This window comes from Acanthochromis polyacanthus, chromosome 17 (assembly GCF_021347895.1).
Source record: "Acanthochromis polyacanthus isolate Apoly-LR-REF ecotype Palm Island chromosome 17, KAUST_Apoly_ChrSc, whole genome shotgun sequence".
Classification (NCBI taxonomy): domain Eukaryota; kingdom Metazoa; phylum Chordata; class Actinopteri; family Pomacentridae; genus Acanthochromis; species Acanthochromis polyacanthus.
The window spans coordinates 32,339,191-32,354,909 of NC_067129.1; the positions used below are offsets into that span (position 1 = coordinate 32,339,191).

Genomic DNA, 15,719 nt, shown 5'->3' on the forward strand with positions numbered 1-15,719 from the left:
CAGATCACCAAAACTGCTTTTTTCCACCTTCAAAAAATTGCCCGTCTTTGCCCCTTCCTCTCCCTCTCAGTCGCCGAAACCCTCATTCATGCTTTCATCACTTTCCGCCTTGACGACTGTAATAGCATTCTCTTTGGCACCACCTCCAAAGCTCTCAATAAACTTCAATACATTCAAAACTCTGCTGCCCGACTCCTCACCTGAACCCGTTCTCATGACCACATCACACCTGTCTTGCAGAACCTCCATTGGCTCCCCATTTCACATCCAAATCCTCACCTTCAAATCCATCCACAATCTCGCCCCCTCTTACCTTACTGATTTGCTCCTCCCATACCCCCCCCCCCCCAGGAATCTCCGCTCATCCCACGCACAGGACCAACCGGCGACATTGGGGGGACAGAGCCTTCGCCATCGCTGCCCCCACACTCTGGAACTCACTCCCCCTCGCCCTCCGTGACTGCACCAACCTCTCCACATTCAAATCCCTTTTAAAGACTCACCTTTTCAGATCTGCCTTCTTTAAGTGACACTGTATATTATCTTTAATTTTGATTGATTTTAAAATGACTGTTTATTGACTTTTATATAAACTGTTTTTATTTATAACTCGTTTTAGTTTATTATGTTTTATGTACAGCATCTTTGAGTTTCTTGTAAAGCGCTTTATAAATAAAATGTATTATTGTTATTATTTATTAGTAATTCAGTTCATCTTTCATCTTCTAATTGTTTTTCAGATAACAATGGCAGATATTTGATCGTCTCAGGGACATTGTTTAATGATCCTGTTTTGTTAGTCAATATATTTGCCCCAAATTTTGATGATCCACATTTCATGAACAAGCTTTTCAAATCCCTGCCGTCGCTGCACAACAATCACCTCATATATGGAGGAGATATGACCTGTGTTGTCAAGCCCAGGTTAGACCGTTCTACTGTCAAAACACTGACTCCCTCCTTATGTCAAGTACACTTTCTGATTTTATGTCCAAATGTGGTTGGAGATTCAATAATCCCAGTGGAAAAGAATACTCCTTTTTGTCTCAAATGCATAAGTCTGTCTCACACATTATTTTTTATTGATACAAAACAGATTTTCAGTGTCTCGACAGTTACATACCATCCTGTAGTCATTTCTGATGATGCCACTCTTTCTTTGAATATTCGATTTTCACCACAACCCTGACACTCTTCATGATGGAGAGTTAATACTTTACTTCTATCTTATAACAAATTTGACAAAGAAGGAAACCAGGCCCACCGAGACAGTGATCAATATGCCAGATGACCAGTGCACCACTGACCGGGTGACATGTTGGACTGTAAATAGCAGAACTTAAACTCAGTTTGGATTTTAGCTTCCTGTCTTTCTGTCCTCACAGCCTCTGGATGTCTCGGCAGGAGAGTTGTCGGTCGAACAGGTGAGAACGTCACCTTCACCTGTAGGTACAACAGAAAATCCTACGGAGCTCTGTCGGTTTGCTGGAATCGAGGAGACATACCAAACCTGGGTATGTGCAATAACCAGCTGATCTCCACAGATGGAAATAAAGTGAAAAAACAGAGCGGAGTTTCCAGCAGGTATCAGCTGATGGGACGACTGGACCAAGGGGACGTTTCTCTGACGATACTGAACCTAAGAGAGGCCGATGCTGGACGCTACGGATGCCGGGTGCATATAGCTGGATTGTTCAATGACGACAAACATCACTTTGATCTGACCGTTAAAGGTAAGAGGCAACTTGTTTAACCCATTTTCATGTACACACGTGAACAAAATTGTTGGTACCCCTCAGTTAAAGAAGGAAAAACCCACAATTCTCACTGAAATCACTTGAAACTCACAAAAGTAACAATAAATAAAAATTTATTGAAAATTAAATAATCAAAAACAGCCATTACTTTTGAATTGTTGATTAACATAATTATTTAAAAAAACAAACTAATGAAACAGGCCTGGACAAAAATGATGGTACCGCTATAAAAGATTGAAAACTATTTGACCAGAGTGACATGATTAACTCAGGTGTGTCATTTAATTGACATCACAGGTGTTTCCAAACTCATAATCAGTCAGTCTGCCTATTTAAAGGGAGACAAGTAGTCACCCTGCTGTTTGGTGAAAAGGTGTGTACCACACTGAACATGGACAACAGAAAGCGAAGGAGAGAATTGTCCCAGGACATCCGAAAAAAAATTATAGACAAACATCTTAAAGGTAAAGGCTATAAGACCATCTCTAAACAGCTTGAAGTTCCTGTGACAACAGTGGCTCATATTATTCAGAAGTTCAAGACCCACGGGACAGTAGCCAACCTCCCTGGACGTGGCCGCAAGAGGAAAATTGATGACAAATTGAAGAGACGGATCGTTGGAATTGTATCCAAAGAGCCCAGAGCAACCTCCAAAGAAATTAAAGGTGAACTCCAAGGCCAAGGTACATCAGTGTCAGATCGCACCATTCGTCGTTGTTTGAGCCAAAGTGGACTTCATGGGAGACGACCAAGGAGGACACCACTGCTGAAAAAAAACTCATAAAAAAGCCAGACTGGAATTTGCAAAAATGCATATTGACAAGCCACAAAGCTTCTGGGAGAATGTCCTTTGGACAGATGAGACCAAACTGGAGCTTTTTGGTAAGGCACATCAACTCTATGTTCATAGACTCAAAAACCAAGCATACGAAGAAAAGAACACTGTCCCTACGGTGAAACATGGAGGAGGCTCAGTAATGTTTTGGGGCTGCTTTGCTGCATCTGGCACAGGGTGTCTTGAAAGTGTGCAAGGTACGATGAAATCTGAAGACTATCAAGGCATTCTGGAGAGAAATGTGCTGCCTAGTGTCAGAAAGCTGGGTCTCAGTCACAGGTCATGGGTCTTCCAACAGGACAACGATCCAAAACACACAGCCAAAAACACCCAAGAATGGCTGAGAGAAAAGCGTTGGACTATTCTAAAGTGGCCTTCTATGAGCCCAGATCTGAATCCCATTGAACATATGTGGAAGGAGCTGAAACATGCCATTTGGAGAAGACACCCATCAAACCTGAGACAACTGGAGCTGTTTGCTCATGAGGAGTGGGCCAAAATACCTGTTGACAGCTGCAGAACGCTCATTGACAAATACAGAAATCGTTTAATTGCAGTGATTGCCTCAAAAGGTTGTGCAACAAAATATTAAGTTATGGGTACCATCATTTTTGTCCAGCCCTATTTCATTAGTTTGTTTTTTTAAATAATTATGTTAATCAACAATTCAAAAGTGATGGCTGATTTTGATTATTTAATTTTCAATAAATTTTTATTTATTGTTACTTTTGTGAGTTTCAAGTGATTTCAGTGAGAATTGTGGGTTTTTCCTTCTTTAACTGAGGGGTACCAACAATTTTGTCCACGTGTGTACATTCTCAATTTACACATAAAAAATGGTTTTCCTTAAACACAAAATACAAAGATTAGGTTTAACATTCTGACCACTGACAGGTGAATGAATAACACTGATTTTGTCTTCATCATGGCTCCTGTTGGTGGGTTGGATATATTAGGCAGCAAGTGAACATTTTGTCTTTAAAGTTGATGTCAGAAGCAGGAAAAATGTTCAAGTGTCAGGGTTTGAGCACAAGACGACTGGGTCAGAGCATCTCCAGAACTGCAGCTCTTGTGGGGTGTTCCTGGTCTGCAGTGGTCAGGATCTATGAAAAGTGGTCCAAGGAAGGAACAGTGGTGAACTGGCAACAGAGTCATGGATGGTCAAGGCTCATTGATGTACGTGTGGAGGAAGTCTGGACCCATTTGGTCCAACAGATGAGCTACTGTTGCTATAACTGCAGAAGAAGTTAATGTTGGTTCTGACAGAAAGGTGTCAGAATACACAGTGCATCACAGTTTGTTGCGTATGGGGCTACTAATCAGAAGGTTAAATTAATTCAAAACCTGAAAACTTAAAGTGGGAACACAGACTGAAGAAAAACATCAACTAAATCCATTTCACACATCTGTTACACCAGTGTATGTATATTTTGTACTTTTGGCCTTACATGTGATTTTATGTTCGTTTCAGTCATAAAAACTTGTTTCGTTATTTAGTTTTGTTCGATTTTCAGCCCATATTTTTCATCACAGTTTTCCTAAATTACCTCTGGATGGTACTAACTAGCTGGTAGTGCTAACTCAGGTTGGTGCTAGCTCAGGTTGGTACTAACTAGTAGGATGTGCTAACTCTGGTTTGTGCTAACTCGCGCGGACGTAGCTGCACTCAGTTCTTTCCAATTAAACAGATACTAATTGACAATTTTTCAAACAAAGTTAAATGAAGTAATGTTGTAAAAACTGTAAATTTCTGCAGACTGAGAGTCAGTTTAGGAACTCACTCCTCAAACCAGTGTTATACATTAACAACATGAGGTTTAGTTTCATCATTAGATGACTGATTTGAGGCAGACTGAGTCTCTGATGTGTGTTGATGTTGTGTTAATTCTTCATTTTTAGCTCCACAGGTGATCATGACCACATCACTGGCAGCAGAGACGTCCACAGAGTCGACACCAGCCAATCAGATTGCAGGTAATCCTTCACAAATCTTTGACATTTTTAGTTTTTGTTTTTTGGATTCCGGAAGGAATTTATTTAAAAAGTGGTGTCAGCAGTGTCCCGCCCACAACACAATCTGATTGGTGCAACATCGTCCAATCAACACTGATGGATTAATGCTGAAAACTTCACTAAAACATGTCAAACCTAAATATCATTCAAACAAAACTGTGTTTTTACTGAAACTGTAACAAAAACATTCAAGACAATTTCTGCTGTTTTACCATAATTTTAGTAATACTCGTTGTTTATAGTGATATAAAAAAAATTATTTAAAAATCATGAGATGCTGAATCTAAAACATTACTGACATCAACATGATCAGAAACTTTGTCAGAACTGTCAGCTGAGTGTCATTCAACCATAAGTTTGCTTGAATTTCTCATTTTTAGAAATGTAAGAATATCTCATCATAATAATAATAAACTTATCTGTAATTTAACAAAACAGGGAAAAACAGTGAAATAACAGCAATTATTCAACAAATAACATCTGAAAACACTAGATTTTTTGACAGTGTAGATGAACAAACCTCTGTGTTTTCAGATCTGCTGGTTCAACCAAACATCTCCGTGTCTTCGTCCCGTCATGAAGTCCAGCAGCAGACGGTTCGGGTTCTCTTGGGTTCCAACTTCAGCATCATCTGCTCCACCAGGCCTCAGTATCCAGGAGGTTCCTTCCAGCTCGTCTTCAACTCCTCCAGCAGAACCCTCAACTACATTCTTCCAGCTGTCACACATTCAGCTGTTTTCCTGTTTCCTGCTGCAGAAAGCCTCCACAGAGGGACGTACACCTGTATTTACCACCTCAACGTTTTCTCCCAAAACTTCTCCTCCACCAGCCGGTCCATCTATCTCATCCCCTCAGGTAGCTTCAGAGTCCAGGAGGGGAATAGAAGTTCTACTTTCTTCTCAGACAGACCTTCTCAGGCTTATTGGTGTCTCAGTTCCAGTACGAAGACACACTGTGGTGATTCTATTCATGCAACGGCCAAACCTGAACTAAATTTTCTAAAAATCTACACTTGTTCCTCTTTAAACAGCAGTTTGTGAAATAAATATGATTCAGAAAATTCACAAACTTCTATTTTAGCAACTTTAGCTGTCCAAATAGTCTCCCTGTGCAGCAACAAACTGCTCCCAGCACTCCTGCTACACTTTAGCATATAAAGAAAAATCTTTTCTGTTCAAAGTAGCTTCCGAGTACTGCAATAAAGTTAAAAAAAACAAACAATAAAAAGCTAAATCAAGCTAAAATCAAGCTAACTGAGTGTGTCATAGTCACATTCAAAGTGTAGCAGGAGCACTGGGAGCAGTTTATTTTCACACAAGGAAACAACTTCAGCAGCTAACATTGATTAGTTTAGAGAGGTTTTGGTTTTATAATAAATTCTGTTTAAAAAATGCTGAAAACAAGTTGTTTGAAGGGAGAAAACATGGACTAAACATACTAACCAGTGTGTAACGGTTACGTTTCAAAGTGTAGCAGGAGCGCTGGGAGCAGTTCATCGCTGCACAAGGAGAATGCTAAAATTAAAGTTTGTGAAGTTTCTGAATCATATTTATTACACAAAGACAGGAACCAAAACTGAAGCAACTTACCATGATTAACTGCAACAATAATCTGTTGATTTTATTGTTTCAGTGAACTCCAGCCAACTTTACCTTTTAATACTTGAATTTCATTTATCCATCCATCCATCCATTCTCCATACACCGCTTTATCCTCATTAGGGTCGCGGGGGGTGCTGGAGCCTATCATTTCATTTATTATTATTATTATTATTATTATTATTATCATTAATACTACTACTAATAATAATAATAATGATAATGTGCTTTCTTTTGTTTTTCAGCCCTTTTGAGAGATTTGATCCTCAGAACTGTTGTCATCCTGCTGGGGATGGTTCTTCTCATCACTGTCCTCTACTTCTACTATGAACCACTGTACGTATAATATGTATTTAAAATAAAAATAAAAGTGATTTTAGTCATTATAACACTTGTCTGTCTTATCTTCCCAGCTCTGCAGAAAACAGAAACAGAAATACAAGAAAAAACGTCCTCGCTGACCTCCAGTGATCCACAATTTACCAAGAAAAATAAAGAAAATGATCTGTCTGGTTTTGTACATAAAAGAAACTTTTACACAGAAGTGAAACAATAACAACTTACACAGAAAACAATTATGTTTCAGCTGATTAAAATACAGCAAAAAAAAATAATGATGTAAATTTACGGTCAGGTTGTACAAATTCAGATTTTTAATGGTTTTATTTTTAAACGTTAACATGTAAATTAATATTAGTTTTTCAGTGATTTTAACAGATATAATCTATATTTTAGGGCGGCATGGATCAGTGGGTAGAGTGGCCGTCTTGTAACTGGAAGGTTGCCGGTTTGATCCTCGGCCCGTCGAGGTGTCCCTGAGCAAGACACCGAACCCCTAATTGCTCCTGGTGGGTCGTGGTTAGCGCCCTGCATGGCAGCTTCCGCCATCAGTGTGTGAATGTGTGTGTGTGTGTGTGTGTGTGTGAATGGGTAAATGTGACATATCATGTAAAGTGCTTTGGATAAAAGCGCTATATAAATACAACCATTTTAACGAAAATTTGTAAATAACATTTTAAAAATATGCATTTTTCTAGTCCCTCACTGGTATTTTTTCTTTAAAATGGTGTTAAATGTCCATATTTTAAAAATATATTTGAATGCAATACAATAAATATACAGTCAAATATAAACATTATTTACAGTTTACAATTTTCACTCATTTTTTAAAATAGTTTGTTTTTACAGTTAACATGTAAATTATTGTAGTTTTTTTCAGTGACTTTAAAAGACATTATCTGGAATTTAACAAAAATGTGTAAAATAATTGTTAAACTTTCCAGCAATACTTTTTCAGTCTTTAAAACATATTTTTTCTTTTAAATGGCAGCATGTCTGTAAAATAATGAATGTTTTTATGAATTTAAATACAATAAAAATCGTCTAATTTGTTGTCAAATGTGGACGTTATTTACAGTTTTCACCTGTTTTTCTTTTTTAATGGTTAATATGTAAGTTATTATTTTTTCAGAGATTTTACTGGATACAATCTGTAGTCAAGACTGTAAAAATTTGTAAAGTAATACTTTTTCAAAATACGTTTTTTGTCCTTTCTTGAAAATGGTGGCAAACATCTGTAAAATATTGCTGTTTTTTGTGGATTTAAATACAAATAAATAGTTCAATTTTCCGGTGAAATGTTTCAAAAGAACAAACTTTTTGTTTTCAAAAATAAAGATTTTTAATGTGAACGTTTTTTATACTTTTGGCCTGTTTTTTATAGTTAATATGAAAATTATTACTATTTTTCAGTGATTCTATGAAATATTATCTGTAATTCAGCAATAACGTGAAAATCTGTGAAATAACAATTTAAATACCTTAGAATGTTTTAGTCCTTAATACATGTGATGCTTCTTAAAAATAGCAGCAAATGTCTGTAAAATAATATTTATTGTGGATTTAAATACAAAAACTGTCAAATGTGGAGTTTTCATCTGTTCTAAATATTTACATTTCTCCAAGGATTTTACTGGATATAATCTAGTAAATAATCGCCTAAAAATATTCCACTAATTAATCCTTAATACAGATCATTTTGTATATATTTTTTGAAATGGCAGCAAATATCTGTATAATATTTTTATGGATTTAAATATAATTTGTATAACTTTTACAAACAATTTCAAAAGAAAAAATTAACATTTGGAAAAATTCCGATTTTAATGTGGAAATTATTTACAGTTTATTTTTAACATTTGATTATTACTTTTTTCAGTGATTTAACTCAATATCTATAATTTATGAAAACTGAGAAGAAAATCTGTAAAATAACAGTTTAAAAATGTTAATTTTCTCTCTATATTCAACATAATTTCTCTTCCAAATGATGTTTTATGTGTAAATTAAACTTTAATGCAGAAGTTGTTGCTTTGTGTCACTAATTCATGCATTTATCAGTCAGGATGTTTACTTATTAGATTTACTGTATATTGTTAAAAACATTTACATTTTATTAATACAGAAAGAATATATTTGTTAAGACATTTTTAACTACTACTTAGAGCTACTGGTTTGATCTCTTTGTTTTTCAGGACGTCTCTGATTCTTTCTGGATTTTAGTTCAGTTTGTGATTTGACATTTTGGTTCAGCAACTTTAAGCTAGAATCATGAATCCTGTTCTTGCTGCATCAATATTTTCTCACATAATGAATCTGGGCTAAAAACACAATGGTAGCAGCACATGGAGCCTTAACATATTGATAAAAGTCCTGAGATACTGAATGTTTCCTTAATTTAGTGTCTTTATGCTGGATAAATGGATAAACTATATCCATATAGATACACTTACAGGAAGTTTACAGAAACACTAAACCAGTCTGGATTGAACATTTGGAGCTTTTTTACATTTTAAAGGTCCAAGAATTATTCATCAGTTTCATTTTGGATAATTTGAAGTCATTTTGAACAATCTTCATCCTTTTTGATAAAGATTTTGACCATTTTTTTTTACGTTTCAACATTTTTTGGACAAATCTGAGTAATTTGGACAAGCTTTATGTCATTTTTTTGTTATAAAATTAACTGACATCTGCACTTCAGCTTCACAACAGCTGCCTCATTATTTATGACATTCTGTCTCTTTTTTTTGTTTTTCTTTAAAAAGTCTTATTCTTATGGCACATCCTTGAGGAACAGCCTCTTTGTATTTTACTACAAACTGTATGCACATGTGACAAAAACCCTTTAATCTGGAATGTTCAAATAAGCCAGCTTACATCACATCAAGTTACAACCAGTTGACTGAGGTTTTAAATGAGTAGCGTTACATAATTTACCTTTAAACATTCATTTGCTTGTTGAAAACATATACTATCTTTAGATCAAACCATATGATCACAGGTTTTCCTGATGTCACACACCACAAGCTTTCAACATCCTTGTTAGTATAGTGGACAGTATCTCTGCCTGTCACGTGGAAAAGTGGTGTTTGATTCCCCGATGGGGAGTAAAACCTGTTTTGTGCTTCATGTTACAGCGGTCAATTTTCGCCTGAAATTTCTACTGAAGATGTACAGAAAGTAAATTGAATGCTGTTCTTGAACTGTTTGGAGTACAGGCATGGTTGGGGTCTCCTTTGAAAGCAGACAACCTGAATTTTCACCCAGTACAGTCAGAATTATTCTAGGTGCTACTGGCACAGAGTTATTTATGTTGGAACACACTGAATTAGGATGAATTTTATTTTCGCCTAAAATTTTTCCTTAATAAAACACCTGAAAATTAGTGTGGCAGCACTGTGACAGCTTGAAACACAACAAGGCAACAGCCCGGGGGTCTTACATAGTTCAGGACAAAATTTCAGAGCAATACTACAAGAAATGAGTGTTTCACACATGTTTTTGTACTAATATGCCCAATTATGTCAATTTTGGACACCCTATGTACACCTTGTGCAAAAATGGTATATGTTCGTTTATCAGCCCTTTTTCACATTATTTTCATTCCAAAAACTCATAAAGAACTCAAAAAATCACTTCAGATAAGCTTCAGTGTGGATCTTGATCTGAATCAGAGGCACAGACAGAGACAGAGAAAAGCTGCAGCTTCCTGACTGCAGCAGGAGAGCAGGAGGTGTGAAAAATCACACAGAGCCGCTAAAACCCGCCTCTCGGCTATTCAGCAAGCTCATTGGCTACATGCCCTGTCAGTCAAAGGTTTCCTCCGACGTCATTTGCTCAGGATTTACTGATGATATAAGGAACGTCCAGATCCATCGGTCTCAGCAACGGTTGGCTGTTTAGGCTTCGGTGGCAGCGATGAGTCACTTGATTGGTTGAAATGCGGCTGGAATCGAAAGCAGAGGCTTCAATCACCATTTTCAGACCGAGACCGTGTGGATATCTGAATGCTTCATAAAATTATGGACAAAAATGCAGTGAATTATGGAACGCGCAGCGCCACCATGCGCCGCGTGGGCGCGCACGGAGCCGAGCTATTTGTGGATTATTTACTTATTTCTAGACATGTTTTGGACAAAATATGATACTTGCTAGTATTGTCTGGATGACTACTTTTGGATTATGGCCGGTTTTTGTGGATTATTTTCATCGTTGACCGGTAAAAGACCATCGAAATGTGAGCTATGCCCTTTATGTGTCCCTTTAAATTTTTGTTGTTTGTTGGAGAAATGTGTTTATATTACCCGCTGTGGTAATCACATCTGAAAGTGGTTTATACCGGCGGATTCATGAGACTCTAAGATTTTCATGGATGTATAGTGTTTGTATAATCGCGTTTGCAGCCTTCGGACATTCTTGAAATTCCTATGCAAATTAGTAAGTGTACCGCCAGGGGTACACTGAAGCTTAACGGGCTAACTTTCTACAATGACAGTCGTGATAAAAATAGCTGAAGAACTTGACCTCATGATGTGATCGCAGATTTGTCTGACGTCTTTGAACACGTCACTGACCTCATTTGCCTCACACAGGAAAGGTTTGTAACCAGGTGGAAACACTGTTTTCCTCAGAAGTAATATCATTCTGATAAAGAACATGATCACTCACTGCCTCTTGTGTTGTTTCAGTAGAACATGAATAACAATCCTTAGTGGCTGATAGTTTTGAAGGTATATTCTACCCCAATAAAACATTGCTTCTGCTTGTGTCTGTGGCCTGACCAGTAGCTGACCTGAAGATGCTAACATTAGCCAGTTTACAACATAGCTCACTAGGGGCCTCTCTGGGTTTAAAAACAAACTTCTGTGTGAGTTGTTGTGGCCGAGTGGTTAAGGCGATGGACTAGAAATCCGTTGGGGTCTCCCCATGCAGGTTTGAATCCTGTGGACAACAGTGGAATCTTTTGGAATGCAGCAAATCAGGAATTAGGTCACAAACTTACAACTGAAAAAAAAGACAGAACTAAAGTTGTGTGTTCAGCTGATCCTCCTCTTGTAGTTCAACAAGGACTCAGTGCTCCATTGACCCTCAGTCATTACTGTGACCTCTGACTTCAGGTAACTCACCCTAACTTGAAGTTGCTCTCATTAGCTTACCTATATATAGCAATATTAGCTAACCTGAAGGTGCTGACGTTTGCCCGCTTACAACATATCGAGTTTCAACCAGGTTACTCAGTTTTTTAATGAGTAACTTTGCTTGATTTACCTTGAAACATTCATTTGCTTGTTGGAAACATGAGCCACTTTTAGATCAAACCATATGATCACAGGTTTGTCCTGTGTCCTTGAATGCAGCACTAGCTGCAGCACTCGATCGTAAGTCTCTTAGAAAAGACTCAAATTATATTTAATATGGAAATAAGTCTGTTGATGTTGTATCACTTCTGCAGAAGAGGGAGGAATTGTACAGTCCCATTGCCACAGGTAGGAAGGACCTCCTATGGCCTTCTGTAGTGCACCTCGGTAGTCTCAGTCTATGACTGAAGGTGATCTGACAGGATGTCAGTGTGGCATGCAGGAGGTGAGAGGGGGTCCATGATGCTGAGCAGCTTCCTCAGCATCCTCCTCTCTGAGACCTCCACCATCGACTCCAGCTGAACCCCTGAACAGAGGTTCTAGCAAAGAGCTTATTATGTTTGTTAGTGCCAGCTGCCCTCTGCCTGCCGCCCCAGCACACTACAGCATAGAAGATGACGCTGGAGACCACTGAGCTATAAAACATCTGCAGCATGCTTCTGCAATTGTTGAACAATCTGAGCCTCCTGAGGAAATGCAGCCGGCTCTGACTCTTCTTATGAACAGCATCTGTGTTTATAGTCCGGTCCAGTTTATTGTCTATGTGGACATCCAGGAATTAGAAGTCATCCACAGTTCTGGATGAGTCCTCTGTCTCCTGAAGTCCTCCTTCATCTTCAAGATGTTGAGCTGCAGATGGTTCAGTCCACACCACTCCATGATCCCGTCCATCACACTCCTGTACTCAACCTCCTGATCCCTACTTTTACAGCCCACTAAGGCAGAGTCGTCTGAAAACTTGTGCAGGTGGCAGGAATGAGACCAGAACCTGAAGTCTGAGGTGTAGAGTGTGAACAGGAAGGTAGACAGGACCGTCCCCTGTGGCGTCCCCGTGCTGCTCACCACGGTGTTTGATGTAACATCCTGAAGCTTCACATACTGTGGGCGGCCTGTGAGGTAGTTGGTAATCATAGACAGATCACAGTCTCACATCAACACTAACTGAACGTGCTGAAGTTTCCTCCTCCTGCTGGTGTTTGGTTCAGCAGAACCTCTCTCACATGAGCTATGGTTTTCTTATTTTTGTTGCAGCTGTGAAGTCAGTCGGTCGATGTTTGTCATGAAGATCGTGCTGCTGCTAACGCTTAGTCAGATAATGTACATTTTAACTCAGTTAATTTTACAAATGGATATAAACACAGACAAATGTACATATAAGGGTGGTGTGAGCAGATGGGGAGTAAAACTTGTTTTAGGTTTTATATGTCCTACAAATAAATGTATTAATAAAAATATAACTTCAACGTTTCTCTAAGACAGAGCCTGCTTGTCAAAATTTAGCAGAATCTCAGCCTCAGCCTGCTCTAACAACTTATCATGTGTGCACATTTGAAACTAAGACAACCACAATTCAACATACTGTGCTGCAGTTTCTATGACCCATTTTTTTTCTCCAGTGGCGCCACCTATGGGTTTGTATGATCACCACAGTGCACGTTTTCTGGGTTTGCAAGATTGTTAAACCCAAATCCCACTTTTGGTCTAATTAGTGATTGGATTAAAGGCTCATTTTATCCAAATAATATGTTAATTCTGCTCGTGTGTCTGGGCTACAAAAGTTTTTTGCCGTCTAACAGCATTAAACACATAACAGGTGTCTCTCTGGGTCAAAAAACAAACTTCTGGATGTGTTGTCGTGGCCGAGTGGTTAAGGTGATGGACTAGAAATCCATTGGGGTCTCCCTGCGCAGGTTAGAGTCGTGCTGACAACGTGGGAATCTTTTGGAATGCAGCAAATCAGGAATTAGGTCAGGAGCACCACAAACTTACAGCTGAAAACAAAGACAGAACAAAAGTTGTGTGTACAGCTGATCCTCCTCTTGAACACAGTGAAACTCAGTCAGGACTGTGACCTCTGACCTCAGGTAACTCACCCTAACCTCAAAGTGCTGATGTTTGCCAGCTTACAACATGTCACGTTACAACCAGTTTACTGATTAATGGCTTTGAATGATTTACCTTGAAACATTCAATTGCTTGATAAATACATGACCCACCTTTAGATCAAAACATGTAATCACAGGTTTGTCCCGTGTCCTTGAATGCACCACTGGCCACCGATTCCCATAGTGTAGTGGTTATCATGTACAGTGGTTGAAAAAAAGTTTTCAGACATCTTTAAAATTTCACACAATCTCAGATATTATGATGAAATATTTGTGGAAAAATCTTTTTTGTGTTTCAAAAGGTGTGGCTGCATTCGACAGATGCAAACAAATACAAATTATATATTTTTGTTTACTACATATAGAATTTCAATGTTTCTCTAAAACAGAGCCTGCCGAGGAGTAAAACCTGTGTTCATTTTTGCATGTTTTTAATCAAGTCCTAGAAATAAACCTACTAATACCAATGAACACTTATTGGTCATGTTATAAGTTCTATTTTATTAAAACCTTAATAATTATCAGTAAATATTCCTAAAGTGATAGAGTTAGGGTTAGTTAATTTCTGTTTGTCACATATTTCTTTCTGGTGAAGTTAAAAGTCAGAATTTTAGATGAAAATGCATGAAGACTTCTTTCATATATCAGTTTCTTTCTGTTTCATATTGAGTGGGACATTAAAGTCCAGCTTCAACAATTCCCATTTTATTTTAGTCTTAGTGATTTCAAGAAAAAAATGCCTCCTATAAAAATGATGATTTCAAAAACAGGAAGTGCATTTGTGTGTATTTATATCAATTTTATCATTTTTATCATTTGTCAAAACTTTGGAACAGCGCCACAAGTCCATAGACCTACATGTTGTGGTCATAAATGGTACTGCAGCATTCAGACTACAGCAGACTGTCCTCTGATCTAGATTATATTAAAATCAACTATGGACAGCAAAATTTACTTCACTGTCTGAACTTTTAAACCATTTGTCAGATATTTATATATTTGTCTCCAAGCTGCAGATGTTGTTTGCAGTGAGGAGCTCAGCTGTCCTCTTTCACCCTTTTGAAGATAAATTAATGAAGTGAAACTCAGAGTGTGGGGTTTCAGACGCAGGAAGCAGTCGAAAAAAGTGTTGAAAACAGGAAACTAAATCATGTGCTGACCTAAAATCCTCTGGACAATGTGGTGGCATGACTTTTGCAAATACTTCCCTTATATTTAAAATCGTGGTGGTTCTGTCATTATGATGTGACTTCATCCTCAAAAACAGCATGCCAGAGGAATCTGAGGTATAGATGTGTAGTTTAGAACTAAACAATAGCAGAAGATCATATTTCAGATAATAATTATCCACAATTCATATTTTTTCTCACATAACCTCATAATATACAATTTTAATTCATAATTCACTTTTTATTAGATATTTAATGTAAAGAAACTCACCAACCATCACTACAGTGTTGCTCAATGGTTGCTAAGGTCTTCATAGTGGATCTTAGAGTGTTCTGTCTGGTGGTTGCTAAGTAAAGGTATGTGTCCACAGGATCCATCAGTTTCTTGCATCCCATTCATTGTCTATGTGAAACGCACAGTACTGGATGCTGGTTGTATTTCCAGCTACATTCAGGGTTAGGAAGTGGAGGTGCGACGCATCGGGAAACTTTCGTAAAATGTCTAAACTAGCCGTCGCTGAACTAAAACAAGGACAGGTTCAGCAGCTTTTTTTCACCTCAGATGCTTTTATAAATACTTTGTGTTTTTGTAATAAAAGAGCAATTTTGTGACCGAGCTGCCATGTTGGTCTGACGTTTCTACTCGACTGAAGCTCCAGCAGCTGTCATGTGACCAAAGAGTGGTCCACCAAGCAGGCGATATTCAGATGTGGTGCGTTTCCTTGTGAGAAAAAAATGCCCCTTTGGACACGTATTATAAGA

At 38.0% G+C, this 15,719-nt stretch overlaps 2 non-coding genes across 2 annotated transcripts; both read left to right on the top strand.

Moving 5' to 3' along the window:
- The first annotated feature begins 11,416 nt into the window (after positions 1-11,416).
- trnas-aga (transfer RNA serine (anticodon AGA)) lies at positions 11,417-11,498 on the top strand. Its single transcript has one exon. It is a non-coding gene; the product is annotated as a tRNA-Ser (tRNA).
- Positions 11,499-13,532: 2,034 nt separating this feature from the next.
- Positions 13,533-13,614, top strand: trnas-uga (transfer RNA serine (anticodon UGA)). Its single transcript has one exon. It is a non-coding gene; the product is annotated as a tRNA-Ser (tRNA).
- The last annotated feature ends 2,105 nt before the right edge of the window (positions 13,615-15,719 follow it).